This window comes from Protopterus annectens, chromosome 1.part2 (genome assembly GCF_019279795.1).
Source record: "Protopterus annectens isolate FY-2018-M chromosome 1.part2, PAN1.0, whole genome shotgun sequence".
Taxonomy (NCBI): domain Eukaryota; kingdom Metazoa; phylum Chordata; order Ceratodontiformes; family Protopteridae; genus Protopterus; species Protopterus annectens.
The window spans coordinates 437,771,673-437,777,672 of record NC_056727.1 but is presented as its reverse complement, the minus strand read 5'-3'; positions in this window follow the sequence as shown (position 1 = coordinate 437,777,672).

Genomic DNA, 6,000 nt, shown 5'->3' with positions numbered 1-6,000 from the left:
TTGATATATGTGCAATATATGATTTATGCAAAGGCAGCCAGTCACATTTAATACACAGGCTCATGGTAAGGGGATTATATCTTTGCTGCTTTTCTGTCATATCTGCATGATGAATGCAACATTACGAAATCTTTTCACAAGTGCGATGCACAGATGCTCTGCAATCTCAGCGAGCACACAATATCTAGTTCCTGATAGGCCATGGACATCATTATCTTCAGAAACTAGTCGACTGACTCCATTCATGGCTAATTACAATGTTGTAAATGTACATTTATCCATGGCACTGATATTTCCAATAAACCCGATTAACTGGTCCCCTACCACCATGATGTGTTCTATTGTCATAGCCATATATGGTAGATGCAGCATTGTGAACTGAAAAGACAGCAATGTATATATTGTGGTAAGGTCTAGGTAATCATTGTCTCCAATATATTTCTTCTGCTCAGTGTGCAGCCACTCCATACTAGGGAATATGTGACACCTAGGACATCAGCTGACATAACTCTGCACCTTACTCATGCATACAAAAATATTATCACATTTGCATGGCACCATGTGCTGCATATATTTCCAGAACAGAAGTATGCAGCAAATTAACAGTAACAGTGCATGATAGTGAAATATAAGCTAGGAAACTAGAAGTAAACTCTTTAAATACATTTATTTAATGTAAACACACACACATATGATCACTAACGGTGAAAAGCTGTTGATGAATTGTCTGTAGCCTGCATCTTCTACTGCTCCAAGGCATTTGACTTCTTTCCCTACAGGAGTTCATAATAGTGCCATACCTGCATAGCTGTCCATTTCATCCTTGTCCACCCATAAAGGTCCACAACCAGGTCCTCCCAGGCACAGATGAAAAAAATAATTCCCCTACACATGCCAGACAGGTACACCTTGCTCTCCTCACTGAAACAGCACTAACATTTCCTTATCACCGCACAGGAGAGCATGTGACAAAACCAGATGCCTAAGATCTGCAGTCAACAGCAAAAACATCAATTTCACATAGTAGGAATGATAACTTTAGCGATCTACTCTTTGTTGTTATAGTGCCATGCACAAGGAATATGTTGCACACATTACTGAATCACTGAGATACTGATATAACAGCTTTCTAGCAGTCTGACAATAGTTGTAGCCTACTTTCACATTTCAGTGCAGTTTATTTAATTTGCTACCCCAGTGTTAAAATAATACAGTTGAAATGTAATGCACTTCTAGAACATTCAGTGCAAATAACGCTCAATAATAAGGGACAATGTACTACCAGAAATATAAAGGCATGAAAACATGATCTACATAGATAGTGGGATGCAGATAATTATTGCAACATTTCTATAGTCTATTTTTAATTCAGATAAGGCATTTTGCATTTTTTTCTACGGCATTACGTACAATGCTGTGCAACCTACCAATGCATGTGCAGTCTGCTCTTAACATTCTTTTACAAAAGACACCTCTGCTTGGTTTTGAACTGAGCATGACTATACATTACACTGCCAATACGCATTTCTAGTGCTAGCCTCATCTGTGAGCTTGTATTCAATTTAGCTTGACATGTATCTTTAGGTAAATTATGCTATAGTGACTTCTGAAACTTGGATGTGCTTTTTCATTTCCATGTTTAAAACATGAGTATGCCTGTTTGGGTTATCTTTATTCTATATGGCTGGTATTTTTTTCTGGTGTGTGTGTGTGTGTGTGTGTGTGTGTGTGTGTGTGTGTGTGTGTGTGTGTGTGCGCGTGTGTGTGTGTGTGTGTGTGTGTGTGTGTGTGTGTGTGTGTGTGTGTGTGTGTGTGTGTGTGTGTGTGTGTGTGTGTGTGTGAGTGTGTGTGTGTGTGTGTGTGTCTCCCTTGGGGCATGGCTATAATTTCATAATGCTCAGATCAGGTTATCATTGCTGGTATCCGTGCTACTGATTATCAAACCACATACATTTTTACTTGTTGATATGTGATTCCAAGATGATAAATATGAAGAATATGTTGACTTGGCATTAATTTCTGCCTACATATCAATGTTTCCTTAAGATATCAGTCCAGCAATGTATCTATCAGGATAAGTACTACCTGCTGAAGAATGAAAAAATTCCTTGGGGCAATCAGCTAACATGGCCCTTGTATTCCTGGAGCAACATGGGAACCGCAGGACCACTTCTAGGTGGACACTGTCCTGAGGTTGAATGCATTGTGGGGTCATAATGCAGACATACCAACATAGATGCCATGGACATGTATGATCAAGTGTGGTACTTGGTTATAAATGTGGAGTCCAATGAACATGGTAATGGGCGAATATTACTTTCCCCTGTTGCTGATAATGAAGCTTGCCGGTATCAATGTGTAGTAATGACCTAACACACAGGATCCCATGAAGTGGCACTGAGGTGTCCTATTGTATAACTACATGCATACTTATACTTTTATATATAGCAGCTACATATACAGTTTTTTAGCCTCTCTATAACATATTTTGAAAATCTGTATGCTCGCTATTCTCAGATTCAAGAAAGCAGGGCCATACTCTTCTGGTAGATTATGACATAGGAAAATAAAGTCTGTGTCTTTGCATTAAGTTGCATTGAACACACATTTGCATGGCTAAAGATTTATGGATGCATTTCACTTCCAGACCTTCCAGAGTGCTACATGTTTTGTCCACCACTTGTACACTATGTGAGTGGATATGGAGGGATATTGATTGAAAATGCATTGCAGCTGTAACTGTACTTCATAACATTTTTATTACTGCTGTGACTACATCAGCCAGCTGCTGTAAGGAGTGATGCTGACTACATGGCCAGATTATTGTCACAGCATTCTTTGTAGTAAGACACATTGAACGTTGAAACAGGCAAGAAGAATGCTGTGTACACAAATGGTACCAGACAGGAAGGATGCTGTGTACACAAAGAGTACCAGGTAAGAAGGATGCTGTGTACACAAAGGGTACCAGTTAGGAAGGATGCTGTTTACACAAAGAATACCAGTCAGGAAGGATGCTGTGTACACAAAGGGTACCAAACAGGAAGGATTCTGTGTGCACGAAGGGTACCAGTCAGGAAGGATGCTATGTACACAAAGGGTACCAGACAGGAAACATTCGGTGCACACAAAGGGTAAAAGGCATGAAGAACCCTGTGTACACAAAGAGTACTAATCAGAAAGGATGCTGTGTACACAAAGGGTACTAGGCATGAAGGATGCTGTGTACACAAAGGGTACCAGGCATGAAGGATACAGTGTACATAAAGGATACCAGTCAGGAAGGATGTTGTGTAAACAAAGGATACCAGACAGGAAGGATTTTGTGTACACAAAGGGTACCAGTCAGGAAGGATGCTGTGTACACAAATGGTACCAGCCAGGAAATATTCTTTGTATGCAAAGGGTAACAGGCATGAAGGATGCTGTGTACTCAAATGGTATCAGGCTGGAAGGATGCTGTGTACAGAAAGAGTACCAGGCAGGAAGGATGCTGTGTACACAAAGGGTACCAGTCAGGAAGGATGCTGTGTAAACAAAGGATACCAGACAGGAAGGATTCTGTGTATACAAATGGTACCAGTCAGGAAGGATGCTGTGTGCACAAAGGGTATCAGGCATGAAGGATGCTGTGTACACAAAGGGTACCAAGCATGAAGGATACAGTGTACATAAAGGGTACCAGTCAGAAAGGATGTTGTATACACAAAGGGTACCAGGCATGAAGGATGCTATGTACACAAAGGGTACCAGTCAGGAAGGATGCTGTGTAAACAAAGGATACCAGACAGGAAGGATTTTGTGTACACAAAAGGTACCAGTCAGTAAGGATGCTGTCTACACAAAGGGTACCAGACAAAAAAAGATTATCTGTATGCAAAGGGTAACAGGCATGAAGGATGCTGTGTACTCAAAAGGTATCAGGCAGGAAGGATGCTGTGTAGAGGAAGAGTACCAGGCAGGAAGGATGCTGTGTACACAAAGGGTACCACTTAGGAAGGACACTGTGTAAACAAAGGATACCAGACAGGAAGGGTTCTGTGTATACAAAGGGTACCAGTTAGGAAGGATGCTGTGTACACATAGGGTACCAGAGAGGAAATATTCTCTGTATGCAAAGGGTAACAGGCATGAAGGATGCTGTGTATTCAAAGGGTATCAGTCAGGAAGGATGCTGTGTACAGAAAGAGTACCAGTCAGGAAGGATGCTGTGTACACAAAGGGTACCAGAGAGGAAAGATTCTCTGAATGCAAAGGGTAAGAGGCATGAAGGATGCTGTGTACTCAAAAGGTATCAGGCAGGAAGGATATTGTGTACAGAAAGAGTACCAGCCAGGAAGGATGCTGTGTACACAAAGGGTACCAGACAAGAAGGATGCTGTGTACACAAGGGTACCAGACAGGAAGGATTCTGTGTACACAAAGGGTACCAGTCAGGAAGGATGCTGTGTACACAAAGGGTATAAGGCATGAAGGATGCTGCATACACAAAGGGTACCAGACAGGAAAAAATCTGTATACACAAAGGGTACCAGGCATGAAGGATGCTGTGTAATCAAAGGGTATCAGGCAGGAAGGATGCTATGAACAGAAAGAGTAACAGATATGAAGGATGCTGTGCACTCAAAGGGTATCAGGCAGGAAGGATGCCGTGTACAGAAAGAGTACCAGGCAGGATGAATGCCGTGTACACAAAGGGAACCAGGCATGAAAGATGCTGTGTAGACAAAGGTTACCAGTCAGAAAGGATGCTGTGTACACAAAGGTTACTAGAAAGGGAAAATTCTGTGTACACAAAGGGTACCAGGCAGGAAGGATGCTGCATACAAAAAGGGTACCAGACAGGAAACATTCTGTGTACACAAAGGGTATGAGACAGGAAAAAGCCTGTGTACACAAAGGGTACCAGGCAGGAAGGATGCTGTGTACACAAAGAGTACCAGACAGAAAAAATTATGTAAACACAAAGGGTACCAGGCAGGAAGGATGCTGTGCACAGAAAGGGTACCAGACAGGAAGGATGTTGTGTACACAAAAGGTACCAGTCAGGAAACATTCTGTGCAAACAAAGGGTACCAGGCAGGGAGGATGCTGTGTACACAAAGGGTGTCAGGCAGGAAGGATGCTGTGTACACAAAGGGTACCAGACAGAAAACATTCTGTGAAAACAAAGGTTGCCAGGCAGGAAGGATGATGTGTACACAAAGGGTATCAGGCAGGAAGGATGCTCTGCACACAAAGGGTACTAGACAGGAAGGATGCTGTGTACACAAAGGGTAGCAGTCGGGAAGGATGATGTGTACACAAAGGGTACCAGACAGGAAGGAATCGGTGTGCACAAAGGGTACCAGTCAGAAAGAATGCAGTGTACACAAAGGGTACCAGTCAAGAATGGATGCTATGTATACAAAGGGTACCAGACAGGGAAAATTCTGTGTACACAAAATGTACCAGGCAAGAAGGATGCTGTGCACACAAAGGGTACCAGAAAGGAAAACTTCTGGGCACACAAAAGGTACCAGGCAGGAATGATGCTGTAGGCAGGAAGTATGCTGTGTACATAAACAGTACCAGGCAGGAAGGATGCTGCATACACAAAGGGTACCAGGCAGGAAGGATGCTGTGTACACAAAGGGTTGCAGGCAGGAAGGATGCTGTGTACACAAAGAGTACCTGTTAGGAAGGATGCTGTGTACAGAAAGGGTACCAGCCTGGAAGGATGCTGTATACACAAAGGGTACCAGACAGAAATCATTCTGTGTTCACAAACGGTACCAATCAAGAAGGTTGCTATGTACACAAAGGGTACCAGCCATGAAGCATGCTGCATACACAAAGGGTAACTGACAGGAAAGATTCTATGTACACAATGTGCACCAGACAGGAAGGATTCTGTGTACACAAAGCGTACCAGTCAGAAACGATGTTGTGTACACAAAGGGTACCAGGCATGAAGGATGTCATGTACACAAAGGATACCAGTCAGAAAGGATGCTGTGT